Raw genomic sequence first — 15020 nt, forward strand, 5'->3', positions numbered from 1 at the left:
TACAAATGAAAGAGAAGCTTGTAGACAAGACAACGTGCTTGTTTGTCAGGGTGACAGACTTTGACACTTTTGTAAGCAGTGCATGCCTGGTGTGAAGAGCAAACCACAAGTATACTCTGACTGCTTGCAAACAGTATAATTTATTCCAGTTAACTTGTTGTTAGGCATTTACTACCATATTATTTAATGAGGATTGTCCACAGGTGAGATGGATGAGCAGTGAAAATGGTATATCTAAAACATAACCCAAGGATCGCAATTAAAAGGTCACTAACTTGAACCCTTATTTACTGCAATGGAATAAACATAGTAAAAAGCATGAAACTATTATTGAAGTTTTTATTTTAGCAAACATTTTCTTACTTACTTTTTTTAAAAATCTGCAATGTTGATTAAGGGCTTGTAAGTAAGCATTTCACGGTAAGGTTGTATTCATCGCAAGTGACAAATCAAATTGTATTAGATTTTTGAGTTGATTAAATTCTTTGATCCATTACAACCATTATCAATATCATTGTAGAGATCCTGACAATAGGTCCTAATGTTGTTTGTTTTTTGGGTTAAAAAAATTATAGTAAAATATAAAAACTCATTAACTTTTACCGTTTTTTGTTGTTGTAAAGATTGGTTTTATTAGTAATGGTACCTTTGGGATGGTTAATACGTTATGGACCAGTTTCCCGGACAGAGATGAAGTCGAAGGAGAATGGCAAAAATCGTTTGTGCAAGCTAACAGGAGGGCTACAAACTGGCAAATAACGGCGCAGTACAACAGTGGTGTGTCGGAACGGCATATCGGAATGGACAACTTGTCGAACCTTGTCACGGATTAGCTATTGCAGCAGACGACCACACCGGGTTCCACTCCTATCAGCTAAAAACAAGACGAAGCGTCTCCAGTGGCCACGCGATCAACACTGGACAATTGAGGAGTGAATTTTTTTTGCCTGGAACATGACAGCGAGTTCAGTTTACTTGAGTGGCCTGCACAGTCACCCAGACCTCAACCCAATAGAGCATCTTTGAGATGAGATGGAACGGGCTGTTCGCACCATGAATGTACCATTGTACAATCTGCAGCACCTGCTTGATGCCATCTCGTCAGCATGGACCAACATCCCTGTGGAACTTTTCCGACAACTGGTAGAATGCCCCAAATAATTCAGGCTGTTTTGGAGGCAAAGTGGGGTCCGACCCCATACTAAATGGGTGTACCTAACAAACTGGCCAGTGAGTGAAGGTAACTCCTATAGATATATGTATGTGTGTTTGTTTATGTGTTTGTATGTATACTGAACAAAAATATAAATGCAACATGCAACAATTTCAAAGATTTTCTTCAGCAACCCCTCCCCCTCAGACGATCCCGCAGGTGAAGAAGCCGGATGTGGAGGTCCTGGGCTGGGCGTGGTTACACGTGGTCTGGTCTTCGGTTGTGAGGCCGGTTCGACGTACTGCCAAATTCTCTAAAAGGGCATTGGAGGCAGCTTATGGTAGAGAAATGAACATTAAATTCTCTGGCAACAGCTCTGGTGGACATTCCTGCAGTCAGCATACCAATTGCACGCTCCCTCAAAATTTGAGACATCTGTGGCATTGTGTTGTGTGACAAAACTGCACATTTCAAAGTGGCCTGTTATTGTCCCCAGCAAAGGTACATCTGTGTAATGATCATGCTGTTTAATCAGCTTCTTGATATGCCACACCTGTCACGTGGATGGATTATATTGGCAAAGGAGAAATGCTCACTATCAGGGATGTAAACAAATCTGTGCACAAAATATGAGAGAAATAAGCTTTCTGTGTGCATGGAAAATATCAGATTTTTTACTTCAGCTCATGAAACATGGGACCAACACTTTACAGGTTGCGTTTATATTTTTGTTCAGTGTATATATATATTTATGTAGATTATTATACAGACTTTGTGGATTACAGATTTAATTACATGCTTTAATTATGATTTTTTTATACACCATCACAGTTCTTAATGACTTGTTCAGTGTTAGATGTGCAGTCCTATACACAACAACGACTAGTCACTAATATATACATGTAATACCAAGATGTTCTTCTTGATGGTGTTTCATTCAAGACAACATTAACTTTCCTCTAGCTGTCAATACAGGAAGGAAATCACATACTGTAGGCATAAACATGAAAACAGAGTGGGAGGAGCACCAAAGTGCCATCTCTCAGAAGTGGTTTCATGAAACTCGCCATGCTCAATGGATGGAGCAATTTGAAGAGAAATGCCATACTGCTTTGAGGAAATAGATCTCACTCAATGGCCTTTTTACATTTTACATTTTAGTCATTTAGCAGACGCTCTTATCCAGAGTGACTTCCAGTTAGTGCATTAATCTTCAGATAGCTAGGTGGGACAACCACATATCACAGCCATAGTAAGTTATTTCTTCTTCAATAAAGTAGCTAACAGCAAAGTCAGAGCTAGTAAGGGGGAACATAGTCAAGTGTGATTGACCAACAGTCAGCCATTTAATCATTTAAACCTGTGAGGGGAAAGTATGGTTTCCTCTGTTGTCTACATTAAATGTGCTCTTGAGGCGCCATGATCATGTGGTAGTGGATTATCAATCTGGAACACACCATAAGACATTCATAATCAAAAAGAACATTTCACGCTTTGTAAATGCTTGCCCACATCTCATGATCCAATGTGTTTCAAGTTAACAAACATATAGATATTTTGGCATTATAATTCCCCTTCAACGATACATGGTACATTTTTAATGTTTCAATCATAGCTTTCATGTCAGAGTTCAGAGAATAAGCTGTATGGCTGTGTGCAGCGGTATGGTGTACTGTAAGTCTAACTGAAATAAAAAGTCAAGTTTAAGAAAACTGTAGGTGGCGATTACTGCGAGTGCTTTAGAGCATGGGAAGATGTTTAGGGGTGGTGCTGTGGTGTTTTTTGGTCGACAAGGGGTGTGGCTCAGGATAATTCTTGTTGGGGGGGAAGGTTGGACGTTGCTGCGATTTCCTTCTAACAGAGTTGAGAGGAGGCGTAAACTGATTTCAAGTAAAGAGATGAGACGTGGGTGGGCGGGAGGGCGGGCGAGATCGTGGATCCTCAGGCTGGTCGGTGGGCATCCCTCTGTGTCCCCATGCAGCCGGATGGTCACCCACCGGTGTCACTCAGAGAGACGTCTCACTCAAACCCTCCTGCTCTGGAGTTCAGCTGGGGTCAGAGGTGGAGACGAGAGGTTAACTGACTTCATTCAAAAACAAATAGTAGGGAATAAGAGAGATGAAATAGAAAGATTGAAAACTGACCCTTATTACAGAAGCCCATGCCTGTACAGCTACAGAATCTCTGGCATTGAGTACTAGAAGGTCTTCATGAAATTGCTACATCTCCCACCCGATGGCAGTCCTACATGAAATTGCTACATCTCCCACCTGATGGCAGGCCTTCATGAAATTCCTACATCTCCCACCAGATGGCAGGACTGATCTGAGCTGAGTGTCTCCAGTATAGAGAGTAAAGGAGAGGTGAGGAGACACTCACCAGACTGGCTTACTTGGTGATGGCGGAGGGTGATCCAGAGCGGTGGAAGTGGACTATCTGCCACTTGCCGTCACGGCGGTGCCAGATGTGTGTCTCCTCAGACTGGGCGGTGCGCAGCATGCTGTTGGTGTTGATAAACTGTGTGATACGGATGTACGCGATGCAAGCAGCTTCCTCCCCGACCAGGTGGATGTGGCGGTTCAGGATGGTGGTGTGGACAGGTTTACTGTTCTTAGACCACACTGGGGGAGGAGTAGCATACACACAAGACAACAGTCAGTCAATGAATAAGTAATTCTGTAACTGCAGGAGTTTTCACAATGGTTTATGACTAGGTATGCCATATTATCAAATCAATCAAATACAATTTTATTTGTCATGTGCCGAATACAACAGGTTTAGACTTTAGAGTGAAATGCTTACTTACGAGACCATTTCCAACAATTCAGAGTTTAAAAGTAAGACAAATATTTGTTAAATAAAAAGAAAGTAGTGAGACAATTAAAACATCAACGAGGCTATATAATAGGAGTACCAGTACTGAGTCAATGTGCAGGGTATGAGGTAGTAATGAGGCTATATACTAGGAGTACCAGTACTGAGTCAATATGCAGGGTACGAGGTAGTAATGAGGCTATATACTAGGAGTACCAGTACTGAGTCAATGTGCAGGGTACGAGGTAGTAATGAGGCTATATACTAGGAGTACCAGTACAGAGTCAATATGCAGGGTACGAGGTAGTAATGAGGCTATATACTAGGAGTACCAGTACTGAGTCAATGTGCAGGGTACGAGGTAGTAATGAGGCTATATACCAGGAGTACCAGTACTGAGTCAATGTGCAGGGTACGAGGTAGTAATGAGGCTATATACTAGGAGTACCAGTACTGAGTCAATGTGCAGGGTACGAGGTAGTAATGAGGCTATACACTAGGAGTACCAGTACTGAGTCAATGTGCAGGGTACGAGTTAGTAATGAGGCTATATACTAGGAGTACCAGTACTGAGTCAATGTGCAGGGTACGAGGGTAGTAATGAGGCTATATACTAGGAGTACCAGTACTGAGTCAATGTGCAGGGTACGAGGTAGTAATGAGGCTATATACTAGGAGTACCAGTACTGAGTCAATGTGCAGGGTACGAGGTAGTAATGAGGCTATATACTAGGAGTACCAGTACTGAGTCAATGTGCAGTTACGAGGTCGTGAATGAGGCTATATACTAGGAGTACCAGTACTGAGTCAATGTGCAGGGTACGAGGTAGTAATGAGGCTATATACTAGGAGTACCAGTACTGAGTCAATATGCAGGGTACGAGGTAGTAATGAGGCTATATACTAGGAGTACCAGTACTGAGTCAATGTGCAGGGTACGAGGTAGTAATGAGGCTATATACTAGGAGTACCAGTACTGAGTCAATGTGCAGTTACGAGGTCGTAATGAGGCTATATACTAGGAGTACCAGTACTGAGTCAATGTGCAGGGTACGAGGTAGTAATGAGGCTATATACTAGGAGTACCAGTACTGAGTCAATATGCAGGGTACGAGGTAGTAATGAGGCTATATACTAGGAGTACCAGTACTGAGTCAATGTGCAGGGTACGAGGTAGTAATGAGGCTATATACTAGGAGTACCAGTACTGAGTCAATATGCAGGGTACGAGGTAGTAATGAGGCTATATACTAGGAGTACCAGTACTGAGTCAATGTGCAGGGTACGAGGTAGTAATGAGGCTATATACCAGGAGTACCAGTACTGAGTCAATGTGCAGGGTACGAGGGTAGTAATGAGGCTATATACTAGGAGTACCAGTACTGAGTCAATGTGCAGGGTACGAGGTAGTAATGAGGCATATACCAGGAGTACCAGTACTGAGTCAATGTGCAGGGGTACGAGGTAGTAATGAGGCTATATACTAGGAGTACCAGTACTGGAGTCAATGTGCAGGGTACAGAGGTAGTAATGAGGCTATACACTAGGAGTACCAGTACTGAGTCAATGTGCAGAGTACGAGTTAGTAATGAGGCTATATACTAGGAGTACCAGTACTGAGTCAATGTGCAGGGTACGAGGTAGTAATGAGGCTATATACTAGGAGTACCAGTACTGAGTCAATGTGCAAGGTACGAGGTAGTAATGAGGCTATATACTAGGAGTACCAGTACTGAGTCAATGTGCAGGGTACGAGGTAGTAATGAGGCTATATACTAGGAGTACCAGTACTGAGTCAATTGTGCAGTTACGAGGTCGTAATGAGGCTATATACTAGGAGTACCAGTACTGAGTCAATGTGCAGGGTACGAGGTAGTAATGAGGCTATATACTAGGAGTGCCAGTACTGAGTCAATGTACAGGGGTACGAGGTAGTTCAGGTAGTTCAGGTAATACAGTATGTACATATGGGTAGGAGTAAACGTGACTAAGCAATAAGGATATGTAATAAACAAAGTAGCAGCAGTGTGTGTGTATGTGTGTGTGTGTTTGTTTGTGTGTGTGTGTGCGTGTGTGTGTGTTTGTGGCGTCTATGGCGTCTGTACATGTGTTTTGTGTTTGTGTGTGTGTGTGTGTGTGTGTGTGTGTGTGTGTGTGTGTGTGTGTGTGTGTGTGTGTGTGTGTGTGTGTGTGTGTGTGTGTGTGGGTGGGTGGCTGGAGTCTTTGACATATTTTTTAGGGCCTTCATCTGACACCTCCTGGTATAGAGGTCCTGGATAGCAGGGAGCTCAGCCCGAGTGATGTACTGGGCCTTACACTCTGTAGCCTTACGGTCGGATGCCAAGCAGTTCCCATACCAAGAGGTGATGCAGCCAGTCAAGATGGAAAACAAATGGGCCTCAATCATATGAGTGAGCTATACAGAGGTTTTGAGAATGCATCTGGTCTGAACAGATGTCATGATGACTCTTTCCTCTTTCCTGAAATAAGCACTTCTGCTACTAACTTTACTGTAACCTGAGTAAACTCATCTAAAGGAAGAAGATTATTCTGGTGAGGTGTGACATGAATGTAGTGGATCATTACAGTACATACTCACGTGAGTGTGTCTCTGTTTCTGTGCATAACCTTCTGTTGTTTACTTGTTGCATGTGGGAATACTTTTCCTGCAGTATTGTGTATGTTGAAGAAAACAGCTCTGATGTGTCCACCAGAACTATTATTATCAGGGGGATCATTTATCTTCTGCCTGCACAAGAAGGGTGAATTAAGCTTCAGGATTAATATAGAATGATATACATAGCAGCAGAGAATGATGATGCAATATAAATGAAAGACAGGCTTGTTGACAAGACAACTTACTGGCGTGTCAGGAAGAGAACACTTCTTTATGTCACACGTTGCTTGGTGTGAACACCCAACCACAAGTACCTGTTTGCAAAAATAGATGTTGTAATTTATTACACATTGTAAGGTATTCACTACGATGTATACTGCATTTTTCTCAGAAACCTGCTCTTTTAAGTTATCTTATCCGTTTTCCACAGTTTTTTTACTTCATTTTTATGTTATATGTTGTGTTGTGTTTTGTTTCATTCATGTCTAACTCTATGTCTGCAGCTTTCTTGGCCAGGGTCACTTGAAAAAGAGATGTGAATCTCAATTTGACATCTCTGGTTAAAGCTGCAATATGTAACTTTTTAGGGAACCAACAAAATGCACATAGAGATGTGAGTTATAGATCTGTCATTCTCATTGAAAGCAACTCTAAGAAACGGTAGATTGGTTCTATATGAGCTATTTCTATGCTTCCCATTTTTAAGTTCCGTTTTTGCGTCTTTTTCTTTCGGTTTTGTACACCAGCTTCAAATAGCTGAAAATACAATATTCATGGTTATTTAAAATATATTTAACAGCGATATAGATGGTACAATGATTCTCTACACTATATACACTATATACACTATATATATATATATATATATATATATATATATATATGCACTGAGGCTAGGAAACACTATCACCACCGATAAATCTACAATAATCGAGAATTTCAACAAGCATTTTGCTACGGCTGGCCATGCTTTCCACCTGGCTACCACTATCCCGGCTACCAGCTCTGCACCCCCGCTTCTCCTTCACACAAATTCAGACAGCTGATATTCTGGAAAGAGCTGCAAAATCTGGACCCATACAAATCATCTGGGCTAGACAATCTGGACCCTTTCTTTCTAAAACTAGCCACGAAATTGTCGCAAACCCCTATTGCTAGCCTGTTCAACCTCTCTTTCGTAACGTCTGAGATCCCCCAGAGATTGGAAAGCTGCCGCGTCATCCCCCTCTTCAGAGGGGGTGACACTCTAGATCCAAACTGTTACAGACCTATATCCATCCTGCCCCGCCTTTCGAAAGTTTTTGAAAGCCAAGTTAACAAACAGATCACCGACCATTTTGAATCCCACCGTACCTTCTCCGATATGCAATCCGGTTTCCGAGCTGGTCATGGGTGCACCTCAGCCACGCTCAAGGTCCTAAACGATATTATAACCGCGATCGATAATAGACAGTACTGTGCAGCCGTCTTCATCGACCTTGCCAAGGCTTTCGACTCTGTCAACCACAGCATTCTTATTGGCAGACTAAATAGCCTTGGTTTCTCAAATGACTGCCTCGCCTGGTTCACCAACTACTTCTCACATAGAGTTCAATGTGTCAAATTGGAGGGCCTGTTGTCTGGACCTATGGCAGTCTCTAAGGGGGTGCCACAGGGTTCAATTCTTGGGCCGACTCTTTTCTCTGTGTATATCAATGATGTCGCTCTTGCTGCTGGTGACTCTCAGATCCACCTCTACGCAGACGACACCATTTTGCACATCTGGCCCTTCATTGGACACTGTGTTAACAAACCTCCAAAGCGAGTTTCAATGCCATACAACACTCCTTCAGTAGCCTCCAACTGCTCTTAAACACTAGTAAAACTAAATGCATGCTCTTCAATCGAACAATGCTGGCACCTGCCCACCCGACTAGAATCACTACTCTCGATGGGTCTGACCTAGAGTATGTGGACAACTACAAATACCTAGGTGTCTGGTTAGACTGTAAACTCTCCTTCCAGACTCACATTAAGAATCTCCAATCCAAAGTTAAATCTAGAATCGGCTTCCTATTTCGCAACAAAGCCTCCTTCACTCATGCTGCCAAACATGCCCTCGTAAAACTGACTATCCTACCGATCCTTGACTTCGGCGATGTCATTTACAAAATAGCCTCCAACACTCTACTCAGCAAATTGGATGTAGTCTATCACAGTGCCATCTGTTTTGTCACCAAAGCCCCATATACTACCCACCACTGTGACCTGTACGCTCTTGTTGGCTGGTTCTCACTACATATTCGTCGCCAAACCCACTGGCTCCAGGCCATCTATAAATCATTGCTAGGCAAATCCCCGCCTTATCTTAGCTCATTGGTCACCATAGCAACACCCACCCGTAGTATGCGCTCCAGCAGGTACAGTGGGGGAAAAAAGTATTTAGTCAGCCACCAATTGTGCAAGTTCTCCCACTTAAAAATATGAGAGAGGCCTGTAATTTTCATCATAGGTACACGTCAACTATGACAGAAAAATTGAGATTTTTTTTCTCCAGAAAATCACATTGTAGGATTTTTTATGAATTTATTTGCAAATTATGGTGGAAAATAAGTATTTGGTCAATAACAAAAAAGTTTCTCAATACTTTGTATATATACCCTTTGTTGGCAATGACACAGGTCAAACGTTTTCTGTAAGTCTTCACAAGGTTTTCACACACTGTTGCTGGTATTTTGGCCCATTCCTCCATGCAGATCTCCTCTAGAGCAGTGATGTTTTGGGGCTGTCGCTGGGCAACACGGACTTTCAACTCCCTCCAAAGATTTTCTATGGGGTTGAGATCTTGAGACTGGCTAGGCCACTCCAGGACCTTGAAATAATTCTTACGAAGCCACTCCTTCGTTGCCCCGGGCAGTGTGTTTGGGATCATTGTCATGCTGAAAGACCCAGCCACGTTTCATCTTCAATGCCCTTGCTGATGGAAGGAGGTTTTCCCTCAAAATCTCACGATACATGGCCCCATTCATTCTTTCCTTTACACGGATCAGTCGTCCTGGTCCCTTTGCAGAAAAACAGCCCCAAAGCATGATGTTTCCACCCCCATGCTTCACAGTAGGTATGGTGTTCTTTGGATGCAACTCAGCATTCTTTGCCCTCCAAACACGACGAGTTGAGTTTTTACCAAAAAGTTCTATTTTGGTTTCATCTGATCATGTGACATTCTCCCAATCCTCTTCTGGATCATCCAAATGCACTCTGCAAACTTCAGACGGGCCTGGACATGTACTGGCTTAAGCAGGGGGACACGTCTGGCACTGCACACGTCTGGCACTGCAGGATTTGAGTCCCTGGCGGCATAATGTGTTACTGATGGTAGGCTTTGTTACTTTGGTCCCAGCTCTCTGCAGGTCATTCACTAGGTCCCCCCGTGTGGTTCTGGGACTTTTGCTCACCGTTCTTGTGATCATTTTGACCCCACGGGGTGAGATCTTGCGTGGAGCCCCAGATCGAGGGAGATTATCAGTGGTCTTGTATGTCATCCATTTCCTAATAATTGCTCCCACAGTTGATTTCTTCAAACCAAGCTGCTTACCTATTGCAGATTCAGTGTTCCCAGCCTGGTGCAGGTCTACAATTTTGTTTCTGGTGTCCTTTGACAGCTCTTTGGTCTTGGCCATAGTGGAGTTTGGAGTGTGACTGTTTGAGGTTGTGGACAGGTGTCTTTTATACTGATAACATGTTCAAACAGGTGCCATTAATACAGGTAACGAGTGGAGGACAGAGGAGCCTCTTAAAGAAGAAGTTACAGGTCTGTGAGAGCCAGAAATCTTGCTTGTTTGTAGGTGACCAAATACTTATTTTCCACTATAAATTGCAAATAAATTCATAAAAAATCCTACAATGTGATTTTCTGGATTATTTTTCTCAATTTGTCTGTCATAGTTGACGTGGAGCTATGATGAAAATTACAGGCCTCTCTCATCTTATTAAGTGGGAGAATTTGCACAATTGGTGGCTGACTAAATACTTTTTTCCCCCACTGTATATCTCACTGGTCATCCCCAAAGCCAACACCTCCTTTGGCCGCCATTCCTTCCAGTTCTCTGATGCAAATGACTGGAACGAATTACAAAAATCTCTGAAGCTGGAGACTCTTATCTCCCTCACTAAATTTAAGCATTAGTTGTCAGAGCACCTTACCGATCACTGCACCTGTACACAGCCCATCTGAAATTAGCCCACCCAACTACCTCATCCCCATATTGTTATTTATTTTGCTCATTTGCACCCCAGTATCTCTATTTCCACATCATCTCTTGCAAATCTATCATTCCAATGTTAATACTAATTGTAATTATTTTGCACTATAGCCTATTTATTACCTTACCTCCATAATTTACTACATTTGCACACACTGTATATATATTTTCTGTGGTATTTTTGACTTTATGTTTTGTTTTACCCCATATATAACTCTGTGTTGTTGTTTTTATCGCTACTGCTTTGCTTTATCTTGGCCAGGTCGTAGTTGTAAATGAGAACTTGTTCTCAACTCAACTTACCTGGTTAAATTAAGGTGAAATAAAAATAAATAAATAAACATTGACTCAGTACTGGTACTCCTAGTATATAGCCTCATTACTACCCCGTACCCTGCACATTGACTCAGTACTGGTACTCCTAGTACGTAGCCTCATTACTACCTCGTACCCTGCACATTGACTCAGTACTGGTACTCCTAGTATATAGCCTCATTACTACCTCGTACCCTGCACATTGACTCAGTACTGGTACTCCTGGTATATAGCCTCATTACTACCTCGTGCCCTGCACATTGACTCAGTACTGGTACTCCTGGTATATAGCCTCATTACTACCTCGTACCCTGCACAGTGACTCAGTACTGGTACTCCTAGTATATAGCCTCATTACTACCTCGTACCCTGCACATTGACTCAGTACTGGTACTCTAGTATATAGCCTCATTACACACTCGTACCCTGCACATTGACATAGTACTGGTACTCCTGGTATATAGCCTCATTACTACCTCGTACCCTGCACATTGACTCAGTGCTGGTACTCCTGGTATATAGCCTCATTACTACCTCGTACTCCCTGCACATTGACTCAGTACTGGTACTCCTAGTATATAGCCTCATTACTACCTCGTACCCTGCACATTGACTCAGTACTGGTACTCCTAGTATATAGCCTCATTACTACCTCGTACCCTGCACATTGACTCGAGTACTGGTACTCCTAGTATATAGCCTCATTACTACCCGTACCCTGCACATTGACTCAGTACTGGTACTCCTGGTATATAGCCTCATTACTACCTGCGTACCCTGTACATTGACTCAGTACTGGTACTCCTAGTATATAGCCTCATTATTACCTCGTACCCTGCACATTGACTCAGTACTGGTACTCCTAGTATATAGCCTCATTACTACCTACGACCTGCACATTGACTCAGTACTGGTACTCCTAGTATATAGTCTCAGTACTACCCTCGTACCCTGCACATTGACTCAGTACTGGTACTCCTAGTATATAGTCTCATTACTACCTCGTACCCTGCACATTGACTCAGTACTGGTACTCCTAGTATATAGCCTCATTACTACCTCGATTACCCTGCCCATTGACTGAGTACTGGTACTCCTAGTATATAGCCTCATTACTACCTTGTACCCTGTACATTGACTCAGTACTGGTACTCCTAGTATATAGCTTCATTACTACCTCGTACCCTGCACATTGACTCAGTACTGGTACTCCTGGTATATAGCCTCATTACTACCTTGTAACCTGCACATTGACTCAGTACTGGTACTCCTAGTATATAGCCTCATTACTACCTCGTACCCTGCACATTGACTCAGTACTGGTACTCCTAGTATATAGCCTCATTACTACCTCGTACCCTGCACATTGACTCAGTACTGGTACTCCTAGTATATAGCCTCATTACTACCTTGTACCCTGCACATTGACTCAGTACTGGTACTCCTAGTATATAGCCTCATTACTACCTCGTACCCTGCACATTGACCCAGTACTGGTACTCCTAGTATATAGCCTCATTACTACCTCGTACCCTGCACATTGACTCAGTACTGGTACTCCTAGTATATAGCCTCATTACGACCTCGTACCCTGCACATTGACTCAGTACTGGTACTCCTGGTATATAGCCTCATTACTGCCTCGTCACCCTGCACATTGACTCAGTACTGGTACTCCTGGTATATAGCCTCATTACTGCCTCGTACCCTGCACAGTGACTCAGTACTGGTACTCCTGGTATATAGCCTCATTACTACATCGTACCCTGCACAGTGACTCCAGTACTGGTAATCTCTAGTATATAGCCTCATTACTACCTCGTACCCTGCACATTGACTCAGTACTGATACTCCTAGTATATAGCCTCATTACTACCTGTACCCTGCACATTGACTCAGTACTGGTACTCCTAGTATATAGCCTCATTACTACCTCGTACCCTGCACATTGACTCAGTACTGGTACTCCTAGTATATAAGCCTCATTACTACCTCGTACCCTGCACATTGACTCAGTACTGATACTCCTAGTATATAGCCTCATTACTACCTCGTACCCTGCACATTGAGTCAGTACTGGTACTCCTAGTATATAGCCTCATTACTACCTCGTACCCTGCACATTGACTCAGTACTGGTACTCCTATTACTCCTACCATTCTGTTGTATTTTTGACTTTATGTTTTGTTTTACCCCATATATAACTCTGTGTTGTTGTTTTTATCGCACTGCTTTGCTTTATCTTGGCCATGTCGCAGTTGTAAATGAGAACTTGTTCTCAACTGGCTTACCTGGTTAAATAAAGGTTAAATAAAAAAATATAAAAAAATGCTTGTTTTGGCACAAACTGAAATTAGGCTAACCATTAGAATTTTAGCGTCCAGTAAATGACGGTGCAATTTCTGCATAGTGCATCTTTAAATAAAGGATTTTTAAAAAGCTGATCGCTGTAACGGCAATACATTAGCAATATAAGTTAATGAAACTCACTTACCAAAGTTGACTATTCCTCGAACTAAATGGATGACAAATGCTCTAGATGTATTTTAGAAATGATATGATCTCCACCTATCTATCATAAGTCCTCTCCTCTACAATATGAATACACTTTGAACTACAGTTTGTGATGTTAGTTTGACACACCTTTCATTTATAGCTTCCAGACAACAACCGAAAGGTCAATAATTAGACTCATAGTACAAGCACATGTTTCTTTTTCTTCTGGGGGATGGATCAGCTTAATATTGCAGATAGAATGTATCTTCTATCAATGTAATTGTCTGCATCTGTCACGATCGCTGACAGATGCGGACCAAGGCGCAGCGTGATAGGCGTACATACTTTTATTAAGTGTACACAACACGAACAAAAACAACAAACGATACGTGAAGTCCTAGGTAATACAACAAACCATACGGAACAAGATCCCACAATAAACTGTGCCAAACAGGCTGCCTAAGTATGGTCCCCAATCAGAGACAACGAGCCACAGCTGTCTCTGATTGGGAACCACCCTGGCCAACATATAAATAAACGATCTAGAATGAAACACATAGAAAACAAAACAATAAACCTACACACCCTGGCTCAACATTAAAGAGTCCCCAGAGCCAGGGCGTGACAGTACCCCCCCAAAGGCGCGGGTAGGTGGGCATTCCGCCTCGGAGGCTATCTGCAAGGTTAGCTCCAGGTAAATATTGCAATCCTTTAGCCATTCCTGGACCTGTGTCCAAAAACAAGCTACAAATGGACAGAACCAAAACAAATGATCTAATGATTCTGTCTCTTCACAGCAAAATCTGCAGAGCTGGGAAGATTGTATCCCCCATATAAATAACATTCTATTGGTAGCAATAATTTTATATAATAATTTAAATTGAAAGATTCTAATTTTGAATCCAGTGTCGTTTTGAGTGTCAGTTCATAAACACTATGCCATGGGATCGGTGCGTCAAAAATCTCTTCCCAACTATTTTGCAATCTATATGGGACGGCTGTCAATCCTTTGGTCCTTAAGTGAAACTGATATACTTTTTTATTTATCACAGTTTTCCTTAACCAATTATGTTCTTTAATGCAAGGCCGACAGACAAGTTCCTTACTTTCTCCCCCTTCCACTTTCCTCTTCCACTTTTGCGGTAAGGCTGCAATTATTTGGTTGTAATATTGGGTAGAGCAGACATTTCCATATGTTTTTGTAAGCTGTATGTGCGACATAACTCCACCAGTCCTACTGATGATATCATTTACGAAGATTATACCTTTTTTAAACATTCTGTCAAAAAATAAAGGTTTTTGTCAATTAGTATATTTGAATTTAACCACAATATTTGTTGCATTATTTGTTCTGTCGTTTCTGGAGGATTAAATTGAAATTGCA

The 15020-nt window shown here is 42.2% G+C and overlaps 1 long non-coding RNA gene across 1 annotated transcript; it reads right to left on the minus strand.

The window, feature by feature from the left end:
* Positions 1-6572: 6572 nt before the first annotated feature.
* Positions 6573-13651, minus strand: LOC123484111. The gene is made up of 3 exons (XR_006658405.1): positions 13635-13651; positions 6830-6898; positions 6573-6716 (listed from the first exon to the last, which is right to left on the minus strand). It is a non-coding gene; the product is annotated as an uncharacterized LOC123484111 (long non-coding RNA).
* Positions 13652-15020: the final 1369 nt, after the last annotated feature.

Source organism: Coregonus clupeaformis, unplaced genomic scaffold (genome assembly GCF_020615455.1).
Source record: "Coregonus clupeaformis isolate EN_2021a unplaced genomic scaffold, ASM2061545v1 scaf0199, whole genome shotgun sequence".
NCBI classification, from domain to species: Eukaryota; Metazoa; Chordata; class Actinopteri; order Salmoniformes; family Salmonidae; genus Coregonus; species Coregonus clupeaformis.